We start from the raw sequence: 19,831 nt of genomic DNA on the forward strand, positions 1-19,831 counted from the left end.
CTTGTCTGAAACGAATCCGTAGTCAGGAAATGAATTGTTGCAGTCAATTTCACAGCCACAGGCAGAACAGTTAGAGTCAGGAATGATCCCTCCACATTGTGAAATGAATTTATTAAGTTTAAACATTTTCTCTCAGGACAGCAAGCAACATTGCCCTTCTTACACACCAGAGAATTCACCCATGCTAGATTATACATTTTCCCATTCCCCTTCCAACTCCTCCACTGATAATCATTCCTTGCTCTGTATGTTCTTTAGCCAATTCCATTCCTAATTACAATACCCTCTGTTAGCCTTGTTATGGTGGCTTCCATATTATATTAGATTACAAGAAACATTGATGATAGTTGCAGTGTGATTATTTTATGCAAGTGTCATAGGTTTTGTCACCTCTAATGTTACATTAATTGATGGATTCACCATTGATAATTGACTTGATTTATGTTTTAATCCACTATCAAAAACATTATGGTATGATGACTCAGTAATTTGCATATCAGAAAAATAATGATCCATGTGGATACGGTGCAAAATATTTGTATTGTAGTGTTCTGTATTCTTTACTGGGCTCTGTTTCTCTTATATTTGCTTCTTTATTTATTGTTTTGTACCCATGATGAGTTTTGCTTTTAATCTTAAGTCTGTCTGGTGTGTATCCCATTGTCACCAGTATTAACTGTAACAAAGTTGTTTCAACATCGCAACATCCTTTGTTACTCAGTATCCAATTATGTATCCAAGTGTGATGCTATCAATTTTTTACAGCGCTCTCTGCATGTGTTGCGTTACACTAGCCAAATTGCAAGAAGAGATACAGGCATAAGATGAATTCTAATAGATTTTGGATAGAGAGCAGGAGATGCTTTTCTTACATAGCTTATTGTTAGACTGTGCAGTGCACAACTGACAATTGGAGACAATATGACAACTCTTAAGAACATGTAAAATATATAGTAGACAGAAAGTAGGATAAAGTACATGAGATCAGGGCAGCCATGTGGGATTAAAACTACAGCCCACTGTGGGTCAAAATGGATTGGTTGCTTAATGGTCTGCTTTTGCTTTCTAATTTCTATGTAATTCGGTATGAATAGAAAAACTGAGAACCCTGTGGCAATCTACTAGTCATTTGGGCTGATTGCATAATGCTTAGAATCAGAATGACCTAAATCATTTCCAGTAATGAAAACAACCAAATTATCTCTGTGTTAATGTGCTTTCACAGAAGGCGATATGATGGTGTCAGTAATCAACAATACTGTGGTGACTCTAATGGCTGTGTAATTTGCAGAGTGGTTCTATATTAGATTGGAATTTACATGATGAACGGAGTCTGATGTAGCAGCAATAAACAAAGGCTTTTTTGTAGCATACTGCGGATCTGCAATGCTACACTGCAATCTTAGCACCATATATGTTCAAGTGCACTATATAAAAAAAAACCCAAAACACTCTAGTGATTAAAAACTGTCTTTAAAGATTTTTGATGTCCTGGATTGTGCTTTTAGTTTTCCTGTACTTCAAATGATTTGCTTGAGGGCCACAAGCCCTCAGTAAAAAATAAATTTTATTTATAGAGCTCCATATTATATCTGCAGACTGTCTGTGGAAGCATTCCAAAGCCAGCAAATTATTTTTGAAGAGCAGTCATTTGTACAAAGACTTAGATCAATTTACACACAAGGCCTCATGCACAGAAAATGACCAAATTATGAAATAATTTATTTTTATTGAAGATATAAATTTTGTCAGTATTGTTGCCAAACTCTATAGGGTGAATTTTATGCCCCTTGCTAATTCCCCTGTTAACCTGTTTGAAGGTGCAAAAGAACATAAAATAAAATAGGAGTGCAACCCATTGTATTCCCACCCACTCCCTGACCTGTGACCTATATTACAGGGTGGGTTGGCTTCAGTCAAACCACATACCCTTCAGCCCACCAATTCATGGGCACTTAAGGCCACCATTGCAATAATATACTTAGTCGCAAAAGAAGAGGTTTCACTGAATGGGTGAAGGTGTGAAGAAAGGGGAAGTTTCACCTTTATAGCAGTGCAGTTCCGGTGTCTAGCAGGAGCAGTGCCCATTCTATGCCACTTTCAGAACTCCAGAATCTGATTCCATCAGACTCCACTCTTCGATGCAAGATACACCAATCCCTCCCTGACCAAAGTGCCTGGATTTGCCTTCAAAGTTAGTAACCAAGCACTTTCTTCCTGGCCACCACATGTAGTCCCAGCAGTGACCATTATTTCCTTCTGGCATTACTGAGATTATAGAACTGCTGGACAATCAGATTGGATGGCAGCTCTTGAGGACCTGACATCCTGACCCTGAGGAGCAAAGGTCTCACTCTCATCTCATTATGGATGCACTCAGTGCATTGTGGTTGAAGTCAGCTGAATTTAAAGTCAACATGGTGCTGATCGATTTTACAACTGGAGGGTAAGTATACAATACTGACCCCTCCCCCCCATCCCCACCCCCACCCTTCTTCTCCTGAACAGCCATGAAATTCACCCCAAGGTGTATGAGGGAGCGATAACCTTGTTTCAAGTTGAATCAGCAACTCAGCAGCTATGCAAAGATACCACAATCCATTAAAAGCAACAACATAACTTTACAGAGAACTGCTGACTCATCCGTGGATATTGCCACATGGTGTCTTTTATATTCATCTGAGCAGGCAAATGGGACCTTCGTTTAATGACTCCACTGGAGAACAGCACACTTACTATCAAGTACATCCACAGTTCTCCATTGAGATATCAACCTGGATTGTGTGCTCTGCAGTGAGACATTGACCCACCATTCTTTAATTTGGATGTGAGATTCATCTGTGGAGAGAAAGCAGAAACATTGAAAGATCTTATGTGAGTACAACTGCACTGGAAATGGAAGCAGGCTGCAATATACACAGATCACTGCAGCTGTCCACAGGACACTCAACATATTTTGCAGATGGCAGAATAATATTGGTAGCTAAGTTTGTTTATGTACTTTTGAACTACCATAACCATTGCGCAAAATGAAAATAAAATGTATTTTAAACATTTCAGAGCTCTGGCGAATAAGATGGCTAATGTGGGGGATTACTTGACAATCTTTGGTGTCCAAACATTGCCTTTTGCCTATTTCATTAATATGTTTTCAATTTTTGAAGTTGAATTCAAACATTTTATTTTAGATGTAGCTTTTACAGTAATATTGCACTCAGTAATTTTTTTAATGTGATTGACATTTATCCCCAACATGATCCAAGGCAAAAGTCCTGGCACTCTCTCCTATATGACCACAAAGGTGTGGCTATTAAGCATATCAACTGTTACCATTCATGAAAGCAATTCATAATCACCTTCTTAAGGATAATTAGGGGTGCGCAATACATACTATACCTGTCAGAGAAGCTCACACCCCATGAATGAGGTGTCTACAGAAACCAGACTGATAGAAGTCACCTTTGTCACTTAACCATTGAGGATTTGCTGAGAACTAACCACTTCCAATTTTAACTTAATAAATAAAACAGGCTGAAACGCTCACTCAAAGCTGGAGTGATTTTTTTAAACCATGCATATCGAGTCTCGAGAATTGAGGACCAGCAATTTTTCTTGATACCTGAGCGGCAAAATCCTGTGACTTGATGGAGGAAGACACCCAAAAGTTCAGCTTTTTTTCACTATCCTTGAAATGTTGTGACAATCCCCTTAGAGTCTCATGATTAAATAAAGAAATTCAAACTTGAAGTTGACAGCAGGAAAGGTAACACTGTTCAACAATATTTTGCATTTTAAGACTTGATGTAATAATCAGACTAACAGCATATTGATTAAGTGCATTTTTGTGATAACAATACATATTTTAAGCTTCAGGGCAGCAATTTTCACTTTTACTTTTAACACAATTACATTGTCTTTTAAGTTGTTTTCAAACTCATGGGACTCCAATCTTGTATGTACTGAATCTTTATTGAACAAGCTGTAAGATGGACTGTGCAGCCAGTACCTCATTATAGAGGTCACATAACTGCAACAAATCAGAAGATGCATTTGTACATTATCATATTTTTCTCCCAAGTATCACCCTTTTCAATCGAAAAACACGTATGCATTATCCCTTACACTATGAGCTGCCCAAGTTATGCACCGCACACGCAGTCGGTCTCATACATGAACATTATTTTTCTCAGAAGTCATTGTCCATTTACCCATAGTCTGGGATGTTCCCATTGGAAGAAAAAGAATAACGATGAGCGAGTTCACGGTAATATTTCTGCCAATGCTCAAAGCAAGTTATCTCACACAATCACTTGCTTCTAAGCTCATTATTTATGCCAGTCACATGTTGGGCACAATGCTCAGTGAATCACATGACAACAGATATGGTAGCTCTCACCACTGCTTCTGATGCTTGAGGCTAGGAACTGCTCCTCAAACTGTGATGTTTACCCTTAAAAGTCCTGACACATGGGAGGAAAATAAGAAGCTCAAAGGAATCCTGAGGTGCTTGTCCACAGATCCATAGAGTGATAGGAAAACTTAACTGGATGGCTAAAAAGGCACATGAGGTATATGTCTTTATCAGTCATGGGATTGATTATAAGGGCAAGGAGGTTATGTTGGAGCTGTACAAAATTTCACGTAGGCCACAGCTGGAATACTGTGTGCAGTTCTGGTCACCACACTACAGGAAGGATATGTTTGCACTGGAGGAAGTGCAGGGGAGATTCAGCAGGATAAGTCTGGGTTGTTTTCTTTAAAGCACATGCCAGTTAGGACACCAATGACAACCAACCCAAAAAGCTTCATCGTGATGTTCTACCCTCCTGTGACCACCAGTGCTAACTCATTCTTACTCTGCACAAGCTTTTATCCATGGTCTCTGACTAATTACCTCTCTTCTCTTAGGCAAGCACAAGTAAGCAATCAGGGGAGGATGGGACCACTGCTACACCCTCAATGACAGCTCCAGCTCTGAGGAGGACTTCTGTGAACTCTCAGAAGATGCAACCAGCAAGGTGTTCACCTACATTCTCCACCAGCTCAGAGATTTCCACTTCAATGGGTTGCTATTTAAGTTCATTCAGGAGCATAAGCGAATAAGTACATTACTGACATTGGAACTTGTGAAAGAAACGCTTGCGCTCTCTGGCACTCGGAAGATTGCTGGAGACCAGCAGTTGTTCAGCTCCAGGCACAAGGTGTGGCCCTATTCTCAGCGATAAATGACATGCTCTATTTGCACAGACAAGCAGAAGAGTATCACTGAGGTGTGCCAGGGGCATTCAGTAGATTGGCACAAAAGATAAAGCAGTCCTGGCAGTGTACTGTGACTGCACAGGTATGCAAAAGTCTTGCTCTGTCCATGGAGACAGTGACAACTGCCTGGAAGACCCTGCAAGACCATGGTAAGATTCCTAGCCTCTGACCTACTCTAGTAGCTACAGTACCCGTATGGCTAGTCCAGTTCACTTTCTCATCAATGGTAACCTCAAGATATTGATAGTAGGGTATTCATTAAAGACCAAGGGGTGACAGCTAGATTCCCACTTGATGGAGATGGCCAATGTCTGGCACTGCCATTGTGTGTTCCTTGATACTGTTAACTCCAGATTGGATATTGTGCAGGTCTTCCTGTATTTGGGCATGGGCTGCTTTAGCATCTGAGGAGTGATGAATTGTCCTGAACATTATGCAGTTATCAGCAAACATTCCCACTTCAGACATTATGATGGAGGAAGATCATTAATGATGCAGCTGAAGATGGTTGGGCCGAGGTCACCACCCTGAGGAATTCCTGCAGAGGTTTCCTAGAACTGAGAAGATTGAAATTCATCAATCACAACCATCTTCCTATTTGCCAGGTAAGACCCCAGCCATCAGAGAGATTTTCCACTGATTCCCATTGATTCCAGTTTTGTTAGAAGTCCTTGATGCTACATTCGGTCAAATGCAGTCTTGATGTCAAGGGCCTGCACATATCTTTTGATACTAACACCCAACCTCCTGAATGCACTTTATCAGAATGGATGGGAAGAGTTTCTTCAAAAATATGAAAAGACAAAGGCTGAGGCAAACACTGACGTTTTGGAAAACAAAGCTTTAGAAATAATGAAAGGAGAACAAGAAAGAAACAGAGGAACTCAATAAATACTTGCCATCGGTCTTCACAGTAGATGACATTAATAACTACTAAACAATCAAAGGGTAGAAGTGGGATTTTTTTCAGGACGAGTGATTTTTGGATCCCATGTTCAACCACTCCATACAAGTATGTGAAGTTCATGATGTTGCATTCTGCACTCGTATCTGTCTGGCATTTTATATTGTCTTGATGTTCTCTGTCTGACATTATTATTTCAACAGTTACAAATCATTTATTACCTGTCTTATGGTGTTCAGTGACGTACAGTCATAGAGTCACAGAGATGTACAGCATGGAAACAGACCCTTCAATGCCATGCATCCACACAGATCAGATATCCTAAATTAATCTAGTCCCATTTGCCAGCATTTGGCCCAAATCTCTCTAAACCCTTCCTATTCATACACATATCAGATGCCTTTTAAATGATTTTACCAGCCTCCACCCCTTCCTTGGGATCTCATTCTATACATGCATCATACTCTGTGTGAAAAGGTTGCCCCTTAGGTCCCATTAATATCTTTCCCTTCTCACCTTAAACCAATGCCCTCTAATTCAGGACTCCCCCACCCCTGAGAAAAGACCTTGAAAATTTACCTTATCCATGCCCCACATGATTTTATAAACCTCCATAAGGTCACCCCTCAGCCTCCAAAACTCCATGGAAAATAGCCTCAGCTTATTCAGCCTCTCCCTGTAGCACAAACCCTGTTGCTCTGATTTGTCAGAACCTTTGGCTGCTACCTTACCAGTGGGTAATCGGTACGTGCCTGCTATGCTCCCTCTGGCCAAACATTAGTGTACAAAATAATTGGGATTCTTGCAGTGAGAACATCTCTTTCCCAATACTTGCAATGTCTTCTTTTGTGGGATATCCTCCACAATATTTGCATGCTGTCTTGGTCCATGACACTTCAGCCCTTTCAGCTTGAAATGCCAGCATAAAGCAAGGTCTGTTGTGCTCTGAATGGTCTTTAGCTGCTACTTTACAGCATCAATGCTTCTGTCCATTAAAGTTTCTCCCCTTTCAATAGGCGTGTGCTCACTGGGATCTCTTGCACTTAAATCAATCTGTTTTTAATTAGATCTTTTTTTGTTGTGCAAATTTACAAGATTCTAAGAGCAGAGTTGCTGCAGTCATGTATTGATGAATAGACTTTTTCATCTTGTGCTTAAATCTTGCAAACATGCCATGCATAATTTATTTTAAATTAAAGTTCAAAACATATCTTCAAGCATTCCAAAATTTCTGCAGTCATTTTTTTTTCTCTCTGGCCTTCAAATACATTTATGGTGGAACACACTTTGAAACCATCTCTTCTCAACTGTGATTAAAATTTAGCTACTCATAGCTGCTCTAACTTGTTAATTTAATATGCCATAATCTCATTTTGTTATTACAAGTAGAAAACCTGCCAGTTCTGTTCAATATTGCCTTTCATTTCAATTGGTTATTACAAGAGGAAAGCTTGCGGCCATTATGTCGAATCAGTGCTTTCAGATATCTTTGTTCCTTTTCTGTGACTTCCTGTCATGTTTAAGAGCTTTCAATGACTCTGAACTTTCCAGTGCTCCTCTTTTAGTTGGTCTGTTTCTCAACAGCCCTTCAATTCTCAATTTCAACTCCATTCTGTCACTACATTTAAAATTCACTGTACAAATCTCTTGTATGTATTGTGTCTTTACTGAACCAACTGTAAGCTGGATACCAGTAGTGAGTGGCTCACATACTTACAGTAAGTACGGAGGAACATTCATGCAATATTGCATTTTTATTCCAAACATATTTAAATGTTTGATGTTTAACCTGCATCCTGTTTGATGTGACTCTTGTCTCTCATGGGTGTAGTTCCGTTCTGTTCCTTACTTTGTCCATCCTGATAACCTTTAACCCCAGAACTGTTTTTCTCAGTGAACATTTTTTTTCTTTCTAATTGTCTTTCTCGTCAAGCTAGGTAAATCTTCCAATCCTGTTCCAAATCCTCATTCATTTAATCTTTTTAATCTAAGCATGGGCTCCCACCTATTCCCTGCACATTGAGCTTGCTCTCTCTCTCCAGTATAGATGCTGGAATCTATACTGCAAACAGAAGATGCTGGCGATAACAGCAGGTCATGCTGCATCCATGGAGAGAGAGCTCCCGTGTCTTTGTGAACCACACTCTCCGCTTCCTTGTCTCCAGTGGTAAACAACTTCTACCTTCTTCCAGCAAAAATATCTGAGCTTTCCTTTAAACTTTAACAGGCCCATGACCCAAACCAATTGGGCATATTTCAAGACAGGTTACGTGTACCCTTCATTTTGTCCTAAATTAAAGTTAGAGTCTCATAGCATAGCAACCTATATGACACCTTACAATTATCACAGGGTAAGGAGGAAGCGAGCTGCATAGTTGATCCCCACAACAAAAGCTTGGGGCTCACCCTTACTCCCACAAGGTTTCCCAACCCTCTCATTTTCTCATTTTAGACAGCTGTCTTCTGGGATGGCAAGTTGGTCTCTTGGGTATTGTGGATAGTGGTCTAGGGAAACAAGTCTTCTTTGAAGCATGCGATACATTAGGTGAAGGTACCAAATATGCGGTTGTTAACTTTGTCGATTACTCAAGCATGAATAGGAAAGTAGGTTCTGAGGAGGACGTAAAGAGTCTATGATGAGATATAGATAAGTTAAGTGGATTGTCAAAATTTAGCAGATGGCATATAATGTGGGGAAATATGAACTTGCCCACTTTCACGAGAAGAATTGTAAGGCCACATATTAGTTAAATATTAGTTGCCCCGTTTGGAGTACTGTGTCCAGTTTTGGTCCCCACACCTCAGGAAGGACATACTGGCACTGGAACATGTCCAGCAGAGATTCACACGGATGATCCCTGGAATGGTAGGTCTAACATATGAGGAACGGCTGAGGATCCTGGGATTGTATTCATTGGAGTTTAGAAGATTAAGGGGAGACTTAATAGAGACGTACAAGATAATACATGGCTTGGAAAGGGTGGACTCTAGGAAATTGTTTCCATTAGGTGAGGAGACTAGGACCCGTGGACACAGCCTTAGAATTAGAGGGGGTCAATTCAGAACAGAAATGCAGAAACATTTCTTCAGCCAGAGAGTGGTGGGCCTGTGGAATTCATTGCCACAGGGTGCAGTGGAGGGCGGGACGCTAAATGTCTTCAAGGCAGAGATTGATAGATTCTTGTTGTCTCGAGGAATTAAGGGCTACAGGGAGAATGCTGGTAAGTGGAGTTGAAGTGCCCATCACTTCAACCAACCCAATCACCCCGTGGCTCAACACTTTAACTCCCCCTCCCACTCCACCGAGGACATGCAGGTCCTTGGACTCCTCCACCGGCAGAACACAACTACACGACGGCTGGAGGAGGAGCGCCTCATCTTCCGCCTGGGAACCCTCCAACCACAAGGTATGAATTCAGATTTCTCCAGCTCCCTCATTTCCCCTCCCCCCACCTTGTCTCAGTCGGTTCCCTCAACTCAGCACCGCCCTCCTAACCTGCAATCCTCTTCCTGACCTCTCCGCCCCCACCCCACTCCGGCCTATCACCCTCACCTTGACCTCCTTCCACCTATCCCACCTCCATCGCCCCTCCCCCTAGTCCCTCCTCCCTACCTTTTATCTTAGCCTGCTTGGCTCTCTCTCTCTTATTCCTGATGAAGGGCTTATGCTCGAAACGTCAAATTCTCTATTCCTGAGATGCTGCCTGGCCTGCTGTGCTTTGACCAGCAACACATTTGCAGCTGTGATCTCCAGCATCTGCAGACCTCATTTTTTACTTGAAGTGCCCATCAGCCATGATTGAATGGCGGAGTGGACTCGATAGGCCGAATGCCTTACTTCCACTCCTGTGTCTTATGGTCTTATGATCTAAATGGAGAGAGATCGATGAACTCTAAGGTAAAGAGGGGTCTGACTATCCTGATATGCAAATCATTTAAAAAAATAGTCCAGCAAAAGATTAAAGAGATAAATGGAATCTATACTGGTTATCGAAAAGGAAATCGAACAAAAAATTAGGAATGTGCTGCTTGATTCATATGGAGCATTTGGAAAGGTGACATGTGTGTCCAGGTTTGGTCTTCTTCCTTAAGAAGTGATGTAGATGCATTTTAGAAGCAGCTCTGAGAAGATTCATTACATTGCTACTTGGGATGGCATGGTTATTTTTGAGAAAATGTTGGACGGATAAGGTCTATGTCCATTTCAGTTTAGAAGAATGATAGGTGATCTTATTATAATAGCTCTTATGGGGTTAATGGGATAACTTAGTTGCAATTCATTGACATAGATTGTTAACAGTTGAGGCCACAGCACTGATTGTATAATCAAGTGTCTTATGATGACGCATTTCATGAGCTGTGTGACATGATCAAACATCATGTGAACAGCTCCTTACAAATAAAGCAAACCACAGTTTGGCAACCCAAACCACCATTGATTGCCAACTCAGAACAAGATGACATACATGACAGTCAATTCTGTTGTTAATTTCACTGAAAATGTTCTTTCTGTTGTGCACCTAATGATGCTGGCAAGCTGCTCTCTGCAGAATAAAGAGTCTATTGTCTATTTAAACAATGATCAGATGTTCAGGGGCCTTGCCAGCAATTTGTCTATCACAAGTGCTGTAAATTTCCTGGCTAGCCTTCCCACCATTCTCCACTCTGTGGCCAATCTGCTGCAATTTTCTAAGGACAGACAGGGCTCAGCATGTGGTCCATGTTCACCAAAATGTAAATCATTAATGGCCAATTATTAAAGGCAGTGGTCAATTTTAAAGCCTGGTACAAAATATTCAGGGATAGTGGGGGAGACTCATATGTTAAGCCAGCTTGCACCCAGTTCAGGAATGTTGGGTTGGGAGGGCTAATTAAGTGGCAACAACTACCACTCACTATTGTTTCAGATTGGAAATCTCCCCCATCAAGCTTTGTCTCCCAGAAAACACTTATCACCTTGCCTGTCCATCACAAATCCCACAGTGTCTCTCATAACCTCCCATTCCTTATCTCCTGTCCATGTCTTGAGATCCTACACATGGTGGTGACCTGGTGGTATTATCACTGAACTGTTAATCCAGAGACCTGGTAATGTTCTGGGAACCTGGGTTTGAATCCTACCAGAGCAGATGGTGGAATTTGAATTCAACACATATCTGGAATTAGGAGTCTAATGATGACCATGAAACCATTGCTGAATGTCATAAAAACCCATCTGGTTCACTGATGTCCTTTAGGGAAGGAATCTGCCATCCTAACCCAGTCTGGCCTACATGTGATTTCAGACCCACAGTAATGTGGTTGAGACTCTGGGCAATAAGGGTGGTAATAAATACTAGCCTGGCCAGTGATGCTGAGATCACATAAATGCATTTGAAACAAAACATACCTGGTCCTGTGATCTCCGGATTTAGATTAGTAGGATGGTCAAAATGTCCAGGAGCTTGGAGCTAGTGCTTATTCAGAGTCAGGAGTGGCAGTCCTATTTCTTGTCAATTAATGTCCCCTTGAGCAGACAGCGAAGAATGACCAAAAAAAATTTACTAAAGTGGGGAAAAAATAGAGTGTGAGTAAAAGCTAGCCAGAAATATCAAAAGCAATGTTTCTATAAATATCTCAAAAAGAAAAGGTTTACGAATGTGAGTATTGCTCCTATTGAAGGTGAGACTGGTGAATTAATACTGGAAAATAGGAAGTTGGCAAGTGAATTAAAAAGTAGTTTGCATTAAAAACAGAAATTACTGGAGAAACTCAGCAGATGCAGCATCTATGGCGAGAAATGCTTCAAATCCAGTAACCCTTCTTCAGGTATTTTGCATCAGCTTTCATGATAAAGAATATGAGAAACATCCTGGAAGCAAGGAAAAGTCAGGAAATAGAAAGGAGAAGAAACATAGGTATATCTCAATCACTAGAGAAGTATGAATAAATTGTTTGAGTAGCAGGTTGACAAATGCATAGGTCCTGACAGACTTTGACCTAATGTAATGGCTAGTCAAATAGTTGATGCATAATTGAGACTTTTATTTTTCCAAAACTCCTTTGATTGAGGGACAGTTCCAATCAATTGGAAGATGGCAAATCTAATTCCTTTATTCAAAAAAGGAGAGAGGCAAAAAGCTGAACCAACAGACAAGTTAGCTTAACTTCTGTTATAGGGAAAATATTTGAAGCTATTGGAAGACACTTAGATAAGTTCAATGTAATTCATTGGAGTCAATGTGGAAAGGAAATCATGTTTCACTAATCTGTTGGCATTTTTTGTAGAGGTGACATCTGCTGTGGATAAATGGGAACCAATTAGTATACAATACTTAAATTTCCAGAAGGCATTTAATAAAGTGCCGCATCACAGGTTATTTCAGGAAGCAACAGTTGGTGTAGGATGTAGCATATTGGCATAAAAGGTTGAATGGAATTGATAGAAGATTGCTTAGCTAAGAGGAAGCAAAGTAAGCATAAAGAGATACTTTTCATGTTGGGAGGTTATAACGAGTAGTGTCACAAAGATTGTTGCTAGGACTTGAACTGTTTAGAATTAATATAAATAACTTGGATAAAGGGGCAATAGGTATGGTTCCCTAATTTGTTGATGACACAAGAACAGATAAGAGAGTAAGTTGTGAATGGGGCACAGGGAAGCTACAAAACAGTAATTGATAAGGTGAGTGAGTGGGCAAAGATCTGAAAAATGGGGTATAATGTGAGAAAATGTATAATTGTTCATTTTGACAGGATGAATACAGAAAGTACATTTATCTAAATGGTGAGGAATTGCAGAGCTCTGAGATGCAGAGGGGTCTGGGTGTCATCGTTCATGAATCACAGAGGTTAGTTTGCAGGAACAACAAGTAATTAGGAAAACTAATAGAACATTATCATTTATCACAAATAGAGTTGAATACAAACCTGTGGAAGTTATGCTTCATTTATTCAAGCCACTGGCGAGACAACTTCTAGAATACTCTGCACAGTATGGTTACATTATCTAGAGAAACATGTAAATATGTGGATTGTCTTACGAAGAAGGGTTGGACAGACTAGGTGTGAATCTTCTGCAGTTTAGAAATGTAAGACATGACTTCATTTCAAATAAAAGATCTTAAGGAGTTTTAGCAAAGTAGATGTGGAGAGGAAGCTTCCTGTTGTAGGAAAATCTAGAACAAAGAGTCACTGTTTAAAAATCAGGGGCGCCAATTTAAACAGATGTGGAGGTGGACAAAGTTAAAAATCACACAACGTCAGGTTATAGTCCAACAGGTTTATTTGGAAGTACTAGCTTTGTGGAGCAGCGCTCTGAAAGTTACTGCTTTCAAATAAACCTGTTGGACTATAACCTGGTGTTGAAAAATTTAAACAGAGATTAAGAAAAAAATTATTCTTTCAGGCAGTGCTGTGTCTTTGGATATCTTTCCCTGGAAAGCTGGTAAAAGCAGTGTCATTGAATATCTTCAAGCTACAAGTAATTTTATCCTGGTTCAGCAAAAGGGTGAAAGATTTTCAGTGGTTTGTAGAAATGTAGATTTGATGTTATAATATTTTCTTTATGATCTTACTGAATGATGGAGCAAGCGAGAGGAGTGGAATTGCCCCCACTTTAGGGAACTAAACGTCCTGAAAGCATCATAAATCTACTTCCTTTTGTCTGAGCAAATGGACCCTCATAGCCCTTGAACTTCTAAATATGAAATTGGAGGGTGGTGTTGATGTTCTGCTATAGCAGGCAGTCTCATCTCATCCAGTCAGTCAAAATGGATAGCAAGTTAAATGAGGCCTAGTAGGTAATGTGAGGGCCTCACATTTGGATTAGTGGATGAGTTACTAATTTAAAGCTTGACTTGCCATTGGACACAGCCAGTATCATGATCCAGATGCTAAATTGCTATATTTAATTAATTTGATGAATTATTAAAGTCACAAACAACATCCTGTGTGTCAGTGAGCTTTCCTGATATGTCTTTCAAGGTTCAAGTATTTGAGACTGTCCTTAACATCCTCAAATGTTAGTTTTCAGTCACACACTGATGACAGCCTTCTCTACCTCAGTACCATCTTTCTTGACATTTCTAATGTTGCTAAATTATTCAGACTGCTTATCTGATTACCAGTAATATCCTCTCATCTTTCTTTGCAGTGGTTCTATGGTTACCTTTGGACTGACTTTTTATTCCAGATCTTTATTGAATTCAAATTTCACCATTTACCATGGTAGAATTCACACTCACATCTCCAGGATATTAATCTGTGGCTCTGAAATACTAACCCAATGACATTACCACAACATCACTATATTACAGATTTGGAACTCTTATGGCATTGTGAGAGCTTTCCCAGGTAAGGGAGAGTGAGAATGATTGCATACAGAATATTAAATAAAGTCATCTGCAAACTCCTGGAACAAGACCCCCCTTTTCAATGGAACAAGTGGGCATATGTTGGCCAATAAGGTGCCATTCACTGGAAGCCCACTGTCAATCCCATATCTTTCCATAACTTTCCATCAGGTCTATGCCTCTCCCAGACGTTATGGATGATTTCTGTGGAGAAGAAGAAAGGATAACATTTGTGAAGAGTGATTCCATGGAGTGTAGTAGAAATGAAAGAGGTTGAGGGTTAGTGTGAAGGTTGAGTTTTCAAATCAGTCTATGAGGTGCCTGCAGGGAAAGGAGTGAGGTATGTTGTCCTAAGGAATGCTATGGACAAAAATGGTGAAAATGTCAGACTGTGGCTCTTGGCATTTGACAGTGTTAATTCATTCATCTGTCCCATACTCCTGAGGTTCTGGATCCATTTTGGGCACTACCTGAGGTTGGAGGGACCTGCAGCTGATAATCTTGGCCACTTCCATGTATGGCTACATGGACTGAAATGCTGGCGTTATCTTCTCATCCTTGGAAGACTTCACCTCTCTGAACTCCATCAAATCCTATAGCAGGATTTCTAGCTAAAAATGAATGCCCAAGTGAACAGTATTAACAAGACTCCCTTCCTTTCTCTTGATGCTGCATCCTGAAAGGTCCATGTGCAATTTAGCATCTCTGATCAATTAGAAACCCTTCCTTTAACAGATTCAGAATGTTATCTCATTCTTTGGCTCTGATTATTTGACATAACTAGGGGTAAGATGCTACAGATGTGGCTGAATCAAAGACCCACTCGTGAATTCAATATTTTCTGGTCCCCCAGTGGTCCCACGGTATTGGTAAGAACCATGCTTGTCAAAGGTCTTAACTTTAGTTTTGGCTCAAACTTTATTTCTTAGCTTAGAAGACTCCATTCGTTCCCTGACAACTATCTGAAGCAGATCTGGACTGTTTGCAACATTGATGTCACATTAGACCCTAGGACAAGTTTCTAATCACAAGTCTGTGACATTACTTGATACACCTGATTGTAATCTTTGCAATGTTGCCCATTTCTGCCCCTGCCTAAGATCATCAGCTTATCATTCATGCCTTGTCATTTTCAGTTAGTTCCTGGTTGGTCCTCCATAAATTCAAAGTCATCCAAAGCTTGCTGACAGCATCTTATTTTATATCTAGTTCCATTTCTCAATTATCCAAATGGTCTCTGACCTATCTCAGCTTCTGGATGATTTTAACATTCCCATCCCTCTGCAGCCTCTTCACTCTCTGTCTCAATGACTTCCTCCAGTCTCTCAAGCATCAAACATATCTGTGCTCCTCTAATTCTGGTATCCTGAACTTTCTGGATTTTAATTCTTGCATTATTGGTGTCTGTACCTTCAATTATCTGGGCCCTATTATTTAGAATTCTCACCTTAAACCTCTCTGTCTCTTATCTCACTTACTTCCTGTAATAAAACCAACATCTTTGACAAAACTTTTGACTACCTGCCTTAATGCTGCTTATGTGACTCCAGCCTAATTTTCCTTTATACCTTCTTTTGTGGGACGGTGGGACATGGTATTATTTAGAGACATCGTGTGGTTAGAAGTTGATTTTAATATGGTTGCTGTTGAACAGCTTAACATAAACAACTTAATTTGGAGAAACATGGTCATCCTCATATTCTTCTGAACTCTCTTTTACTCTTTTACTGCCAGTAGCATATGCTATCATCTAAATTAGCATTCATTCACATTTATAACCATATGTAAAGTTTAGTCACTGAGGAAATTGATTTGAATAATTCCATCTAATATTGATTAAGTGTCTTGTCTTGGTGGCAATAAATTAACTTTATGCATTTTGGAATTTGCTGCATACCAGTTTGGCTGTTCAACCTAGACATTTATCATCATCTGTCTTTAAAATGCCTTGTAAGTCACAACTCCAAATTCACATTGCTTTGAATTAATATACTTTATCTGCGATACAATTCTGTAAGATTGTGCTTGAGGTATGATGAGCATTCTTGAAGAGTTTATACATTGTATTCTCTTAATTGACGTAAACATTATTAAAATCTTTAGAGTGCTTCAGATTTTTAAAAGTTGTGTATAAGAATCATATACCATCTGCTGCAATCTGAAATGAAGGGTGGAATCTTACAGGGAACTGAGTGGTGAGGCTGATGGCCAGATGCTTTGCAGAATTGGGTGACAACTGCAGCAAGGCTCATCCAGACATTAAAATTCTCTCACTCTATCTTTCATACTTCCACAAGCAATGTAGTGAGGATCTTGCTTGGCAGCAACAAGATGGTCCTTACAGGACATGTCTGCATTTCAATGCTGCCACACCGGGCTACCGCAAAGACATGCTCCCAGCTCAGAGATTCAACAAGGCTGCACTTTTTGCTCACTGTCATAGTGCTCACTCACTCTGATCCTACCTGGATGCTCATAGCCTTCCCTCCTTTGCATTGCCTTGCTTTTTGCATTTTGCCCCCTCAGCCATATATTACTGCTGTTTCGCCAAGCCATTTAGCACAGACACAAAGCTGGAAAGTTTGTCATATATGTCAGCAGGCTTCAATCCAGTCTAGTAAGATAGCCCTCAGTGAGGAGATCCTACACATTAAGTCAAGGTTAGCCTTCAACACCAGTCAAGGGTCAGCTTAGGGCAACCAGAGTCAGAATCTTCTGCTGATAAAGGGTGAGGAGCCAAATGATAAGCAGCACACCACGCACTCTGTCTCATCCTGCTCATTTTTGGGTTGTTTTCCTTCTGGAATGAATAAGTGGTAGGTAGGAAAGAAGAAGCAAGTATTAAAGCAGAGATGTTATGTTTGGTGCAGGTGGTGAGGGCATGCAGGGTGAATTGTGTCAGAGGTTGGGGTGATTGGCACTGAATGGGAAAGAGTTCCTGTCAGTACTGTAAGCGGGAGAGCCTTAGTGAGAAATGGGTAACAGAGATAGAGGTTGAGGTATTGGAGGGAAGATGATGTGATATATCATGGAAGACTGGAGAAAGAATATGGACCTTCTTCCTGTTGCGCTCAGCATTTACTTAAACAGATTAGTCTGCACTGATCCGGGTAGCAATCTCAGACGAGGATAGTACGATTTGGATGCTGTAGCTTCCATGACTGGCCCTGGGAGAGGAGGATGCCCCACCTGCGCCATCTTGGCCAATATGACTTCCGGGTCCCTGCCAGTAAAGTTTGTCATGTTCATAGTAAATGTCAACAATCAATCAGGGCAGTTCCAGGATTCCAGTGCTTGTCTAGATGCACAGAAGGGTTATATCTGAAACATTGACTTCTCCACCTCCTGATGCTGCCTGCCTTGCTGTGTTCCTCTCCCTCCTGATGCTGCCTGCCTTGCTGTGTTCCTCTCCCTCCTGATGCTGCCTGCCTTGCTGTGTTCCTCTCCCTCCTGATGCTGCCTGCCTTGCTGTGTTTCTCTCCCTCCTGATGCTGCCTGCCTTGCTGTGTTCCTCTCCCTCCTGATGCTGCCTGGCTTGCTGTGTTCCTCTCCCTCCTGATGCTGCCTGGCTTGCTGTGTTCTTCGAGGTTCCTGCTTGACTACTTTGGATTCTAGCACCTGCAGTTTCTTTGTCTCCAATATGGTAAGATGGAGCAAAAATCCAGCATGAGAGATGCCATAGAGCACAGTAATTATTTAATAACATGAGTTTGTTAAGATATGACAGAGCATTGAGTATGGGAGTTGAGAGTTCATGTTGCAGCTATACAGTAAATTGGTTAGGCCACTTTTGGAATACTGCATGCAGCTTCGTTTGTGTGTGTTGGGGTGGTTACTTTCATAGTTTAAGACTTGGTCTGGGTGTGTTGGTTTCCTGTGTACCCTTGTGGTGAATTCTCCGATGGGTGTTCTCTCTACTAACACGTCTAGGAATGGGAGTTGGCTATCCTTTTCCTCTTCTCGTGTGAATCGGATTCCTGTGAGTGTGGCGTTGATGATTCGGTGTGTTTTTTCTATATCTGTGTTTTTGATGATTACAGAGGTGTCATCAACATATCTGATCCAGAGTTTGGGTTGGATTTGTGGTATGGCTGTATGTTCTAACCTTTGCATAACTGTCTCTGCTATGAGTCCCGAGATTGGTGATCCCATGGGTGTTCCGTTGATTTGTTCGTATATCTGATTGTTGAATGTAAAATGTGTGGTGAGGCACAGGTCCAGTAGTTTAAGTATGCCGTCCTTGTTGATAGGTTCGGCCCCCCAACACACACAAACGAAGCTGCATCAGGACACTATTCAAAAGGGCCACAACACACTGCAGTACACCAGAACTGCGAAAAGAGGAAGAGGAACATCTATACAAGGTATTCGCCAAAAACGGATACCCACGCAACTTTATCACCAGATGCCTAAGAGATAGACCGAGGAACGAGGACATGCCACAACCAAAAGGACTAGCCACACTACCATACGTCAGGAGCGTCTCAGAACTGACAGCCAGACTACTGCGACCCTTAGGACTCATAACAGCACACAAGCCAACATCCACGCTCAGACAACAACTCACTAGAACAAAGGACCCAATACCCAGCATGAGCCAAACTAACGTAGTTTACAAAATACCATGCAAGGACTGCACAAAACACTATATAGGACAAACAGGAAGACAGCTAACAATCCGCATCCATGAACATCAGCTAGCCACAAAACGACATGACCAGCTATCTCTAGTAGCCATACACTCAGACAACCAGCAACATGAATTTGACTGGGAAAACATCACTATCATAGGACAAGCCAGACAGAGAACAGCCAGAGAATTCCTAGAAGCATGGCATTCATCCCCAAACTCCATCAACAGACACATTGACCTGGACACCATATACAAACCACTACAGCTGAAACTGACACCCGGAAACGGCAAGAACATCCATCAACAGACACATCGACCTGGACCCCACATACAAATCACTGCAGCTGAAACTGACACCCGGAAGCGGCAAGAACAAACCAATATAAATACCGGAAGAAACATCAAAGCAGCGCTTCACACGAGGCTCCAACAGCACTGATGATGTTCCCTAGCCAGGGAACGAAACGTTTGCAGCAAAAACTTCCAGCTCAGCGAGCAGAACCACAACAACGGATACCCGAGCTACAAATCTTCAATCAGATTTTAAAGGTTATTACAGTCCACCTGGTCTCATCTTTCCAGAACATCCACACATGCATCTAGCTATTCTCCCTCAGCTGTTTCTTAAATTAAGCTTGCCCTCATTCATTACTCATCCAGCGATGTCTCTTTGAGTAAAGAAAACTTTCTGCCTTCTGTCAT

The sequence above is a fragment of the Hemiscyllium ocellatum genome, chromosome 3, assembly GCF_020745735.1.
Source record: "Hemiscyllium ocellatum isolate sHemOce1 chromosome 3, sHemOce1.pat.X.cur, whole genome shotgun sequence".
NCBI lineage: Eukaryota > Metazoa > Chordata > Chondrichthyes > Orectolobiformes > Hemiscylliidae > Hemiscyllium > Hemiscyllium ocellatum.